Here is a 14,555-nt window from a genome sequence, read left to right on the forward strand (position 1 = left end):
AATGTAACCACATGTATATAAAGTGAGCATATGCAATTTAGCATGGGTTGTCAGTGGTACAGTCCCCAGAGTCCTAAGGCCAAATAAAAACAAGAGCAGTAAAAATGGAGGAGTAAGGCAAAAGGTTTAGGGGAAGACACCCTAAGGTTGACAGGTCTCACAGTTATTATTTACTGATGTTGTGATTTTAGGTATTGCCAATACGTTATTGCTGCAAAAAGTGTGATGCCATAAGCATTGATTTTGGTGTGCAAGTTATGGTTTGCATGACTGTTGTTCAAGTTACGGTTTGTGGAGCTAACCATGATTTGAAAAATTAATTGTTTTTCAGTTTTAATTCATAACTATATCTCTACTTTACCTGTAACTTAACTCGAATGTTCAGGGTTTTTAAACATATTTCTAGGTGTTATATGTGTTATAGTCAAAGCTTACCATAACTTCCATTAACATTGTTTTTGAAGTTTTCATTTATTTTATTTACTTTTGCAATTTTATATAGCAGGGACATGGCCCGAAGGCATCAGAGTGCTTTACAGCAGTAGCAGATAAATGGGTCCCAGTGGGTTCCAGTTCCTGTATTTAAATTTGGACATTCAAATCGGTACATGCAGGAGTTATCACATGAAACAATTAGAGCAGTTGGTCTAAGGTCGTAGACAATTAATGCATTGATTTAGAGTCACATAACCAAGGTAGTTCAGATCCAGGTGGAGAGAATACTTAAGTCTTGTCGACTGTGATCTAACAATGTGTCTGTCTGTAAGGAGGAGCTTGAGGTCCTTTTTGAAGGTGACTAGTCAGGTGGTTAGGCAGAGGGAGGAAGGCAGGGACGTCCAGATTCTTATGGCACTACAAGAGAATGGCAAGCTCATGTATCATTATCAACTCAAGGTAGGGGTTTCCAGGAGCAGGGGTTGGGCATTTCTTGAACCCCTATTTGCACCAGAGTTTTTCAGTCTCTTGTTTAGATAGGAGGCTGAAGAGGAGTGCAGTTGTCTGGGGGTAATGCAGGCATTTTTTAATTGAGTCGTCACTTTAATGGGAAGCCATTGGAGGGTTAGGAGGGCAGGAGAAATGTGGTCAAATTTCTTGAGACCGAAAACTAAGCGTGCTACTGCAAGTAGTGTTGCTCTCAGTGGGCCTAGGTGAACTTTGGGGATGCCTGAGAGAAGGGCAGTTCCATAATCTAGTCCAGAGAGAAGGAGAGGCTGCATCACCATTATGAGTTCTTGTTCCTTAATCTGTTTGTCTGCTGCCCGAAAGCTGCCTATGTTGGTGTTGTGTGCTTTTGGCAAAGGCTGTAATTAGGCTGTGAAGATTGAGATGATTTTCAACGGAAATGCCAAGTGATGTCAAGTGATCTGGCACACTGAACAGTGGTGGGACAGTCATCCAGTGCGGAAAGGTTAGCCATCCATTCCTGTATAGTTTTTGCTTTCAGAGGCTAAAGAAAAAGAAATTCAGTTTTAGTTGGGGTGAATATTAAAAGGTGGTTGGAGATCCAGTTTTGAACTTTCAAGAGCATTTTGATAGCAGGGCAACGTCTTCTGGGGATGAGATTTTCATGGATATTTATGTGCTGTCAGCACAGAGGTGAAAGAGAATCCGAGAGTTTCTGAAAATCAGACATAGGCCCTCATTACGACCCTGGCAGTCGGTGATAAACTGGCAGTAATACCACCAACAGGCCGGCGGTAATAAATATGAAATTATGACCACAGTGGAAACCGGTCAGACAGACAGCCACTTTAACACTCTGACCGCCAGGGTGAAACCAACAGACACCAAGGCGGTAACTGCCTACAGCCAGGCGGAAGACAATGTTCCGCCCACTGTATTATGAGACACCAATCTGCCACCTTTTCCTGGGCGGTACCAACGACATCAAAAGCCTGGCGGAAACACTGCACAGAAGGGAAACGACTCACCTGTGGAGACTCAGGGAAGAACCAACGCTGCAATGGAGCCCGAGTTGCATGTCTTCCCCGTGCTCTTCTACCTTCTGGTCCATTACAAACACCAACGCCGGTGAGTACTGCTTCCTAGCACACGGGGGGAGGAAAAAAAGAGTGACACACACATGCAACACCCCCCAACCTCAACACCATAGACATAACCAGATGCAGTAACATTACATAGACACCCCGTACCCATCAGGAATAATGCAAGGACAAAAGGAATTGATTAAAGTGAGTGTAAAAAGATAAAATAGTATAAATATGTGCATCAAAATAAAAAAAGTATATACATACTCTGTGCTCTGTCCTGGGGAGTGGAAGGCCACAGTCTCTCAAGTGGGTGGTTTGCCCACTGCTTAGTCCTGGGGAGTGCAAGGCCACAGTCTTTCAAGCAGGTAAATTGCCCACTGCTTGGTCCTGGGGAGTGCAAGGCAACAGTCCTTCAAGTGGGCAATTTGCACACTGCTTGGTGCTGGGGAGTACAAGGCCACAGTCTCTCAAGTGGGTAACTTGCCTACTGGCTCCGGAGGGGGCAACATGCCCTGTGATTTTTCCTGGGGAGTGCAAGGCCACAGTCTCTCAAGTGGGTGACCTGCCCACTGCTTGGTCCTGGGGAGTGCAAGGCCACAGTCTTTCAAGTGGGTAATTTGCCCACTGCTTGGTCCTGAGGAGTGCAAGGCCACAGTCTTTCAAGTGGGTGACTTGCCCATTGGCTTTGGAGGGGGCTACATGCCCTGTGCTTGATCCTGGGGAGTTCAAGGCCACAGTCTCTGAGCCTTCCATTGGTTCTGGAGGGGGCATTGTGCCCAGTGAGCTTCATCCTTTGGAGGATGGGGTGAGTGGATGGCTTCTTCCACTAGTTCTGGAGGGGGAATTGTGCCCAGTGAGCTTCATCCTTGGGAGGATGGGGTGAGTGATGGCTTCTCCACTGGTTCTGGAGGGGGCATCATGCCCAGTGAGCTTCATCCTGTGGAGGATGGGGTGAGTGGGTGGCTTCTTCTACTGGTTCTGGAGGGGGCATTGTGCCCAGTGAGCTTCATCCTGGGGAGGATGGGGTGAGTGTATGGCTTCTCCCACTGGTTCTGGAGGGGGCATTGTGCCCAGTGAGCTTCATCCTGGGGAGGATGAGGTGAGTGGATGGCTTCTCCAGTGGTTCTGGAGGGGGCATCGTGCCCTGTGATGCAGATCTTGGGGAGTGCAAGGTCACAGACTTTTACCTGGGTGTGAGACCCAAATGATTTGCTGGGGCCAGGTCGCACAACAGCCCATGGACTCAGAACTACACACTGTCCACCAGCGGTGATGGCTGCTCAGTGTTGGCAGTGGTGGTGCTGCTGGTGGAGCTGGCAGTGGTGGGGGGAGGCTCTAGCCCATCCCCTGCAGCATCAGACAGCTGTCCACTGGGGCTGCTGCTGCTGACAGTGGTGCTGGTGGCAGTGCTGGCAGTGGCGGGGGAGGCTCCAGCCCATCCCCTGCAGCCACGGATGGCTGACCACTGGAGCTGCTTCTGCTGGCAGTGGTGAGGGTGGCGGTGCTGGCTGTGGTGGGAGGAGGCTCCAGCCCATCCCCTGCAGCTTCGGACAGCTGCCCACTGGGTCTGTTGCTGCTGGTGGTGGTGCTGATGGCGGCGCTGGCAGTGGTGGGGGAAAGATCCAGCCCATACCCTGCAGCCTCAGACGGCTGCCCACTGGGGCTGCTGTTGCTGGCAGTGGGGCTGGTGGCGGTGCTGGCAGTGGTGCGGGGAGGCTCCAGCCCATCCCCTGCAGCCTTGGACGGCTGCCCACTGGAGCTGCTGGTGTCGGTGCTGGCAGTGGTGGGGAGAGGCTCCAGCCCATCCCCTGCAGCCTCGGACAGCTGCCCACTGAGGCTGCTGCTGCTGGTGGCGGTGCTGGTGGCTGTGCTGGCAGTGGTGGGGGGAGGCTCCAATCCTTCCCCTGCAGCCTTGGATGGCTGCCCACTGGGGCTGCTGCTGCTGGTAGCGGTGCTGGTGGTGGTGCTGGTGCGGTGCTGGCAGTAGTGGGGGACATTCCAGCCCATCCCCTGCAGCCTTTGATGGCTGCCCACTGGGGCTGCTGGTGTCAGTGCTGGTGGCGGTGCTAGTGGCGGTGGTGGCAGTGGTGGGGAGAGGCTCCAGCCCTCCCCCTGCAGCCTCGGATGGCTGCCCACTGGGGCTGTTGCTGCTGGTGGCGGTCCTGGTGGCTGTGCTGGCAGTGGTGGGGGGAGGCTCCAGCCCTTCCCCTGCAGGCCTCGGACGGCTGAACCACCACGGTTGGTGGTGGGGGCTCCGACTGAGTCCCAGCACCAGGCCTCTTGTCCTTTCTGCCTGCTGGTGCAGGCCCCTTGCCCTTCCTGCCAGCAGCTGGGGATGTCTCCTTGCTCCTTTTGGCAGCATCTGGGCACTGCTCCTTGCCCTTCCTTTCAGCAGCCCGGGATTGCTCCTTTTCCTTCTCTTTAGCATCTGGGGATGCCTCTTGGCCCTTCCTTGCAGCATCTGGGGGTGCCTCCTTGCCCTTCCTTGCAGCACTTGGTGCAGGCATCCTTTCACTGTGGCTGCCTGGTGCCCGGGATACTCTCCCACCTGCAGTAGCTGTTGACACTACTGTGCCCATGGACTGGGTGGCTGAGGTGCTTGCCTGGGTTTTGACCGCCCTGGCCTGACGTGAGGGATTGGGGAGGGGTAGGGAAGAGGTCAATGATAGAGAGGAAAAGCTTTTTAGGGACATTGGAGTGGGAAGAGAGAGATGGTTTGGGAGTGGAGGAAGAGGGAGTGGTGGTAGGAGGTGTCTGTCCGCTGTGTTTGGGTGCAGGTGCATGCGGCTGGAAGCTGTTGGGTGTCTGAGTGCTTGCGTTTGTGTACTTTAGGAGAAGGGGGCGCAGACACAGAGGGAGAGGTCACAGGGGATGTTTGCATGGAGGTGGTGGTGGCGACTGCCAGTGAAGGACGTGTGCTGCTAGGTGTGCCGGTGATGGGGGTAGTGGAGGAGGATGTAGTACATGCAGGTGTGAATGGAGATGAAACTGGAAGGGAGGTGGAGGACGAGGAGGAGGGGGCCACAGTGGAGGCAGTGGATGTTGGTATGTCTGATTCTGGATGGAGTTTGTGTGAGTGCCTTTGGGATGAAGTGTGGTGCCTGTGTTTGCCATGTCCACTCTTGTGTGTTGTCCTGGGTGCATGCTCATCTGACTGTGTGCTTGGGATAGGTTGGGGTTGAGGGGAATGGGATTAGGTAGAGGAAGTTGGAGGGGGAGGGTAGAAACAGGGACAATGGCTGCCATCAGAGAGGAGGCCAGAGCCTGGATTATCTATGGCCTCCATGCCAGTGTGAATGCCCTCCAGGAATGCATTTGTGTGGTGCATTTGGTCTGCCAGCCCCTGGATGGCATTCACAATGGTTGACTGCTCAACAGAGATGGATCGCAGGAGGTCAATAGCCTCCTCACTCAGGGCAGCAGGGCTGACTGGGGCAGGGCCTGAGGTGCCTGGGGTCAAGGAGATGCCCACCTCCTGGGTGAGCGGTCACAGGAAATTCACTGAGGGCATGCTGGGAGGGCGGTGCTGGTACAAGGGTGGCGGCTGTACCTGTAGTTGGGGTGGGCACAGAGGTGTCCACCAACACCAAGGAGCTTCCATCGGAGGAGGAATCCATGTCTGAACTGTCCCCTCCTGTCTCTGCCGTGGTGCTCCTCTCGCCCTTCGTCCCACTTGCTCCTTCACCGTTGGTGGATTTGGCATATGGGAGGCAGCTCCCTCAGTTGCCGGTGCCTCTGCTCCTCCGCCAGATGATCCTAATGCACATAAGGACAGGGTGACAAAACAAAAAGGGGGGGAGACACAAAGGATACACTTGGTCAATGGTGCAAACAAAACCACATTTGGCGTACACGACACACTCACACAAAGGGAACAGCCCTACGCACTAGGAAATGCACTACCAGTCACACTGCTAATCACCAGGCCATAGATAGGGACTCCTAACACCAATTGCAGCACACAGACCCCTGCCCAGTAGTGGATGCCTGCTAGCTTGGTTGGAGTACTTTCACATCAGAACCCTGCCAAAAATGGGACCAACCCTGCAATACCCGGGCTGGCCTAGGGGCACCCACGGGGCCCAGGCCCCCCACCCGGATCCCACTCCACCAAGCACAAGTTGTATATTGGGGCACTGTATTCACCCCTTTGCGACTGATGTAATGCCCCCAAGGGCCCATCCACCTCCAGATAGGCCACCTCCAGTATGCAGGCCATTGGGGGGGGCAGGGTGCGACGGGCAACCCTTCCTTGTTGGAAGGCCATCCCCAGCTGGGCCTCCGCGGTCTTCAGTGCCCAGCTTCTCAGGCCCTCCCACTGTTTCCGACAGTGGGCGCTCCGCCTGCCGTAGACCCCCAGGGTCCGCACGTCCTTAGCGATGGCACACCATATACCCTTTTTTTGATGGGTGCTGTCCTGCAGGGAAATGGACACAGGGAAAGGTATTAGTCCGACCGTCCTGCCTGTTACACTCATGGCCCACCATACATGCTGCCTGGGGCCCATCCACCACACACCCCCTACATGAGGCCTTCACACACAGCACTCCATGCATTCACGCACCATGCATCGTACTCACGGTGTACTCGCCTGTTGGTCTGGAGGCCCATATATCTTTCGGTACTGGAGTAGGACCTCATCGATCAGTTTCTCCAACTCCACCGAGGTGAAGGAAGGGGCCCTTTCCTCAGTGACACGAGCCACAGTCGGTTCCAGGCACAGGTCACAGCAGCACTTGTAGTGTAGGTCCTCTCCTGTTGAAGGTCAGGTAGCAAGTGAGTGAACAGATACAAAATATTGGTGACGTCCATGGCGGTGCATACCATCACCACCGGCATACATCACAATAGGGCCCAATGTTAACCAATGAGGAGATGCACAGCGGTTTTCGACCGCCTCCTGCAACGGCACACAACGTCAGTGGAATTACCTCATTTCCCCCTGTCCCTCCAAACAGTACAGACGGGCGCCATTTCAGGGAGGGGCAGGCCATGGATCCTAACTGCATCACAGTACACAAATGCACCATTTGGACAACAAAATACTGTTACAATCACAACATGCATTGAAGTGCAGTGGTTGGAATTTAGAGATAATGGCCAGCTGCTCACCATCTTGCCCCATAGATTGCAACTGCTGCGGATGAATAGGATATGGAGACATCCCCTGTGTACAGACCCCTGGTGGACTTGGAAACAATGGAGGACAGGCACATTATCATCACCTGTAGACTGGACAGGGTCACAGTCACAGAGCTGTGTTCCCAATTGGAGCCTGACCTAATCTCTGCTATCCGTCACTCCACCGGGATCCCCCCTCTTGTGCAAGTGCTATCAGTGCTCCATTTCCTGGCAACTAGGATCCTTCCAAGTGACAGTGGGTTTGGCAGCAGGAATGTCTCTACCAATGTTCTCAATAGTGCTGACCAGAGTGTTGTCTTCCCTGATTAAACACATGTGCAGCTACATCGTTTTCCCCCAGGTGGAGGATTTGGCCACAGTGAAAGCTGATTTCTATGCAATGGGATATATCCCCAACATTATTGGGGCAATTGATGGAACACATATTGCATTTGTCCCCTCCCCCCCCCGGCAAAATGAACAGGTGTTTCAGAAATCGAAAGAGCTTTCCCTCCATTAAAGTGCAGATGGTGTGCCTGGCGGACCAGTACATTTCCCACGTCAATGCAAAATATCCTGGTGTCTGGGCATGATGCCTTTATCCTGAGGAATAGCAGCATCCCAAATGTGATGGCTCAACTCCAGAGGCACAGGGTGTGGCTAATTGGTGAGCCCTGGTTCCAACCCAGTATATTTTGGTGTATGGGTATGGTGTGGGCCCTGAGGGTTCGTGTGTGGCTAACAGTTGTCCCTCAATATTTGCAGTGACTCTGGTTACCCCAACCTCTCATGGCTACTGACCCCTGTGAAGAATCCCAGGACAAGGGCAGAGGAATGTTACAATGAGGCACATGGGTGAACAAGAAGAATTATAGAGAGGACCTGTGGCCTCCTGAAGGCCAGGTTTCATTGCCTCCATCTAACAGATGGATCCCTGTGCTACTCACCCAAGAAGGTCTGCCAGATCATCGTGGCATGCTGTATGTTGCACAACCTTGCCTTGCATCACCAGGTGCCTTTCCTGCAGGAGGAGGAGGATGGAGATGCCCGTGTGGCAGCAGTGTACCCTATGGACAGTGAAGATGAGGAGGCAGAGGATGAGGAAGAGGACAACAGAAGTGCAATAATTTGCCAATACTTCCAATGACACACAGGTAAGACAGTGTAAATTCACATTTAATTGACAGTTTTCTGTTTGACATTGTCACTGGTAGGCTGTGTTTCCCACTTCTATGGCCACTCACTGTACCCTTTGGTATCTCTATTTGCAGATGTTTGTGCCCCACTATGGCAGCCAACTACAGGTCTTTCCTATGTATATATTACTGTACAGTTGACTTGCAATGTTTAAACCTTGTTAAACGAATACATACTTAAATCATTTGACATACTCCATACTTGTATTTTTTCAAAGGGTGTTTATTTAAGTGCTAAGAATTAGAGGGAGTAGTGGAATGGGCAGGGTTGATGATGGAGCAAAGTCCAGGATAGAGTCCAGTCTATTTGTATCACAGGTGCATTGTCCAAGGGGGCATAGGAAGGGGGGGCAATGGCAGTTCACGGTGGACAGGGTGACAGAGTGGGACACAAGGGTGACAATCAGGAGAGTCTTATTTCCTGGTGGGGTTCTTGGCAATAGTCTCTGGCTTCTGCCTCAATCGCAGGGAACATTTGCGGGGTGGTTCTCCTTCTGCAGGGGAGGTGTGCTAGTGGCCTGTTGGTCCTGTGGCGGGGCATCCTGTCCACTAGCGGCAGTGAAGATGGAGGGTTGTTCATCAGTTTGGCTAGTGTCAGGGGCCCGATGGTGTGCCACTGCCTCCCTTATAGTATTGGCCATGTCTGCCAGCACCGCTGCAATGGAGACCAGGGTGGTGTTGATGTCCTTCAAGTCCTCCCTGATCCCCAGGTATTGTCCCTCCGGCAGCCGCATGTTCTCCTGCAGCTTGTCCAGTATCTGGCCCAGTGTATCCTGGGAATGTTGGTATGCTCCCAGGATGGTGGTGAGTGCCTCCTGGAGAGTCGGTTTCCTGGGCCTGTCCTCCCCCTGTCTCATAGCAGTTCTCCCAGCTTCTCTGTTGTCCTCTGCCTCTGTCCCCTGAACCATGTGCCCATTACCGCTGACCTCAGGTCCCTGATTTTCCTGTGTTTGTGGGGTGGCCTGGGGTCTCTGTAGTGGTGGGCTCACTGCTGATTGACGTGTCCTGGGGAAAGAGGTATGGGCCCACTGGGTGGATGCTGTGGTGGTGTTTCCTGAGGGGGGAGGCTCTGTGGTGGTGTGTGACTGCACCTGGGTAACCGACTGTCCAGAGATCCCTGATGGGCCAGGTTGGTCACCCAGGTCCAGGTGAGCAGAGCTTCTGTCATCACTGTGGGTCTCTTCTGGGGGAGGACTGGATGTTGCTGGCACCTCTTCTCCAATGACATTGGCTGGGGTACCTGTGGGGATGTGAATGCAGTGTTATTGTTTCTGCGTGTGACATATTGTGCATGGGTGTGTTGCCCTCTATGGTTGTTGTTGCCCTCGAAGATTTTACTTTGTGTGAGTTGCTATTTGGTGGGCTAGGTGATTCTCTCCAGTGTGCATGCAGTGGAGATAGGTGTCCAGGCAGGTCTGTTTAGGGTGCACATGCATTGGTGTTGCATGAAGGGCTTGGTATTGGGATGAGTGGGTTGTGATGATGGGGTATGTGGGAGGTGGTGAAGTGATGGGAGTGAGGGTAAGGGTGGGTTTTTGTGATGGCATGCAGGTAAGGGGGTGATAGTAATAGAGATTTGACTTACCAGAGTCCAGTCCTCCTCCTACTCCTGCCAGGCCCTCAGGATGCATGATTGCCAAGACTTGCTCCTCCCATATTGTTAGCTGCGCGGGAGTACGTCGGGGTCCACCGCCAGTCCTCTGTACAGCTAGTTGGTGTCTTGCTGCCACAGAACGCACCTTCCCCACTAGGTTCTTCCACGTCTTCCTGATATCATCCCTTATTCTGGGGTGCTGTCCCACGTAGTTGACCCTGTCCCCGAGTCTCCGCCATAGCTCAATCTTCCTAGCAATGGATGTCTGCGCACCTGTGATCCAAATAGCTGTGGCTCTACCCGGATGATTTCCTCCACCATGACCCTTAGCTCCTCCTCTGAGAACCTGGGGTGTCATTGTGGTGCCATGGGTGTAGTGTCAGTGGTGTGGGTGAGGGTGTGTGGGGTGATGTGCGTGGATGGTGTATAGGTGATGGTGTTATGTAGCTCTGGTTGTGTGGGTGCTCTTGCTGTATCTCTCTCTGGTGGTAATTATTTCTAGTTGTAAAGGGATGTGGGTGTGTGTTTTATAGTGGTGTGGGCGTGGTGTGTGTATGGGTATCAGGTGTGTGTAGTTTGAATTGTCCACTGTGGTGTAGTTTTGTTTGAGTGTGTGTATTTTGAGCACAGTGGTATGTCCCGCTAACGGTTTACCGCCATTTAGTATAGCAAGCCTGGATGACGTTGCCAGAAGCTGAAAACAAAGCACCTCGTGCATTTCAATGAAGGGCGTCACTAGGTGGTAGAAAAAAAAAGCCAATCGCTAATAGCGAGATGCTAAGAGAAATGCTCCTCTGGTCAGATCCAAGATGTAATTGACAGTGTCTCAAATCAATTGCTAAGGATAAATGACCAAAAGCAACCAATGGCATTAATTTGTGTTTATTGAGGCAAAATCAAGCATCCATTTAAAGATGTCCTGAAAGGGATGTGAGAACACAAGTTACATGATTAGATTTCCATGTTTTCTTCCCTAGACCGAGGCTTTTCAGTGGTTACAAGTAGAGCAAGCTTCAAATGTTATTTCATTGTGATCAAACAGTATTTAATGTCAATCTTGCTACCCTTGAAATTTGGTGAATAGACATCTATGTCTAAATGTCTTTCAGTTTGCTGTGAGATAGCTGCTCTTTCAGTAGCTAGTTGTAGATCACAATTAATCAAATCTGATACAGTTAGGTTACATTATGTGGGAATTAGATGTTTCAAAGTGAATCCTAACCAACCATATAAAATTGAATTTGCAAAATCCCTATAAAAGGAATGAGATGCTTTTGTCCTAGGAAACATTTGTTTCTACGGATTACTTTGTTTCTTAATCCTCCATATCTGATCTTTTTCAACGTTTCTACTAGATGTAGCAAAACATGATTTTGAAAGGTTCTTGCCTCTTTAACAGTCTTGACTCATATAACTATGGAAAAAGTAATAGTGTTGTCTCAAGCTGAAACTGATAACACATATCTTCTGCAACTCACCACAGTTCTACTCTGACACCTCATGTATGCAACATTCAGAAACTGGCAGTGAGCAGGAGAAACCATAACGATTTCTCAGATGGAGATGTGTAAAGCCCTTCATCAATTTGAATCCCAACTGTCATCAAATTCTAAGTCACTCAGATTAATCTAGGATATTGCTCGCACCCTCAGGGAATAAATCACCATCAATACCAAGATGCCCTTGTACCACCTGTGTCTCCTTAAGAAAGCAAAACTATTTCTCCCAGAAAGAAACTTCAGAACATCTGTTCAGGTCCTCATACTTTTGCATCTAGGCGATAGCAATGGACTGCTCCAAGACTCCACTCTGACCCCGATAAGTCCATTCAACATGCAGCAGCCAGAAGAAATATTACAAGATCATCTAAACCCTGATAAAACTACACTGGTTCTCTTACCTAGCCTACGTCATGTTTAAAAAAAGCTCTATTATCTACATAGTCATTGTGACAGGCACATCTGCTTACCTGGTGGACAAATGCACCATCTATAGTGACTCTCTGCACACCTGCAGCAAGGACAACATCAAACCTACGGCATGGAAGCACAAAAATTAACCAGCAAGATAAGAGGCATTCTCCTTCTATGCACCTGGGATCTGGAACAATATCATCACATTCATCCAGACTTCTCCAACCCTGTTCCAATTTACAAGAGTTAAAAACTCATATCTTATATCATGATGCAATAATAGCTCAAAACTCAAATGCAGCTCATATCAGATTTTGATTGTGTCTTTTCCTTTGACCCTGTTCATTCACTACCTTCTGACTAGGTTCATGCTATATAAATACCTCCTACATATATATACATACAAATGCATGTTGTTAGACTGTCAGCAGAGGGCTGACCTTCCCCCAAACTTTTTGCCTGCTTGCCTCCAATTGTTGCTGAATTTGTTTTTGTTGACCTTAAGACTGTGCACTTTTTCACTGCTAACCAGTGCCAAAGTGCTTTTGCTCACTCCCCTAAACCTAGCTTTGAATGGCATATACCTAATTGGCATATTAAATATACATATAAGTACCTAGGAAAGTGCACTACATGTGCTCAGGGTCTGAAAATTAAATGCCGGGCTGCTTCTCTGACAGAATTGCTTTCTTGCTGTGCTGGCCTGCTGCCCTCCTTGCCTGAAGGACTGGACCCACATCACTTAAACCCAGAACCGAGAGTGACTCCTAGGGCCAGCTGACTGGTCTTATTTTTTCTGAAGTCTCAGGGACATAAAATACTTCCAACTCATCTACATCTACACCTGGATTCTGCCACCTGTGCGTCTGCCCTTCCAAGTGGTGCCACCCAAATCCTGGGTCCTTAGAAGTGGGCTTAAAGTGTATGCTGCAGCTGAAACAAATGCATTGTTGCTGATGTGCTGATTGGAACCAGCACCTTGCCCCTGTTGCATAGATCAGAACCAGAACATCAGCCTCATTGGTTGGATCGAACTTGATGTATTGCCTTCGGAACTGCTGCATCTCAGGCCCAATGCATCATTGCTGTGACATGGAGAAAATTGATGCATCTCCGCTACTGTCATGGGACAGATCGATGTGTTGCTTCCACTGCAGGGATCGCCCCCCACGCATCGTTTCAGCCTGCTCCCTGCATTTTCGACATCAACGCAACCAGGATTTAGGTACCTTTAGGCACTGGGTTCTTGTAGCCAGCCATGCTCCATTGTGGTCAGCCTGAACTTTTGACTTTGTCCCAGTCTGGCATGACCAGATTGCTCTGGTTGGCGCTTTTTTGCTACTAAGCTTGTTTTTACAGTTTATTCTTTAAAAATTCATAACTCAAGTTCTACTTATTGGATTTTTGTGATTTTGGTCTTGTTTTATTTTTTTAAACAAAGCTCTGTTTTCTACCCAGGTGTGGTATATTTTAGTGTGGTGTTTGCAGTGTTTTACTGTTTGAATTGTTGCACAAATAGTTTACACATTGCCTCAAGTTACGCCTCACTACTCTTTGCCAAGCTACCAGGGGGTGAACACAGGTTCATTTAGGGTGTGTGTGTGACTTACTCTGACAAGGATTGTGGTTCCTGCTTGGACAGGGTACATACCTTTACCAACCAAAAATTCAATTTCTAACACATGTACTATAGCCTCATAGCCCTGTGCTGAGGGCTATACTGGTTGGGAAGTGCCCCAATCCCAAGATATCAATCAATCAGTGTTTATAAAGTGCAGCTACTCACCCGTTCGGGTCTGAAGGTGCTAGGTGGGGGAGTGTAGCATGTACCAGAGGTGGATTTAGAAGAACCATGTCTTCAGTTCCTTCGTGAAGCTGGGGAGGGATGTGGTTTGTCTGATGAGGATGGGTAGGGTGTTCCAGGTGGTGACTGCGAGGTAAGAGAAGGAGTGTCCTCCTGTTCTGGCTTTCCTGATGTGGGGAACTTCTGCAAGAGAGAGCTGGGCTGAGCGTAGGGCCCTGTGGGGTACGTGGAAGTTGAATCACTGGTTAAGGTGGGCTGGTCTGGTGTTGTGGAGGGCTTTGTGTGCATAGGTGAGGATCTTGAAAGTGATTCTTTTCTCTATGGGGAGCCAGTGAAGAGTACATAGGTGTTGCGAGATGTGGCAGTGTCAGGGTGGGTTGAAGACCAATCTGGCGGCAGTGTTCTGGATGTTTTGCAGTTTGCGGGTGTGTTTTATGTTGATTTCGGCATAGAGTGAGTTGCCGTAGTCCAGTCTGCTGGTGATGAGGGCGTGTGTGACGGTCTTTCTATGTTCTAGTGAGATCCATTTGAAGGTCTTGCATAGGAGGCAGAGGGTGCGGAAGCAGCTGGAGATGACTGAGTTTATCGGATGGTTTATGCTGAGGTCGGGGAACAGGATGATTCCGAGGTTGTGGGCTTGGCTGGCAGGGGTGGGCGGGTTTCAGAGGGAAGGTGGCCACCAGGAGTCACTCCATGCGTTAGGTTGAGGACCCAGGATGAGTACTTTGGTCTTGTTTGTGTTGAGTTGAAGGCAGCTGCCTCTCATCCAGTTGGCAACTGCTTTCTTGCCTTCGTGGAAGTTGTGTCTGGCCTTGTCTGGTTTGTTTGAAGGGAGAGAATGAGTTGGGTGTTGTCGGCATAGGAGATGATGTTTATTCCATGGCTTCTGATGATGGTGGTTAGCGGGGCCATGTAGATGTTGAATAGCGTTGAATT

Source organism: Pleurodeles waltl, chromosome 1_1, assembly GCF_031143425.1.
Source record: "Pleurodeles waltl isolate 20211129_DDA chromosome 1_1, aPleWal1.hap1.20221129, whole genome shotgun sequence".
Lineage (NCBI taxonomy): Eukaryota > Metazoa > Chordata > Amphibia > Caudata > Salamandridae > Pleurodeles > Pleurodeles waltl.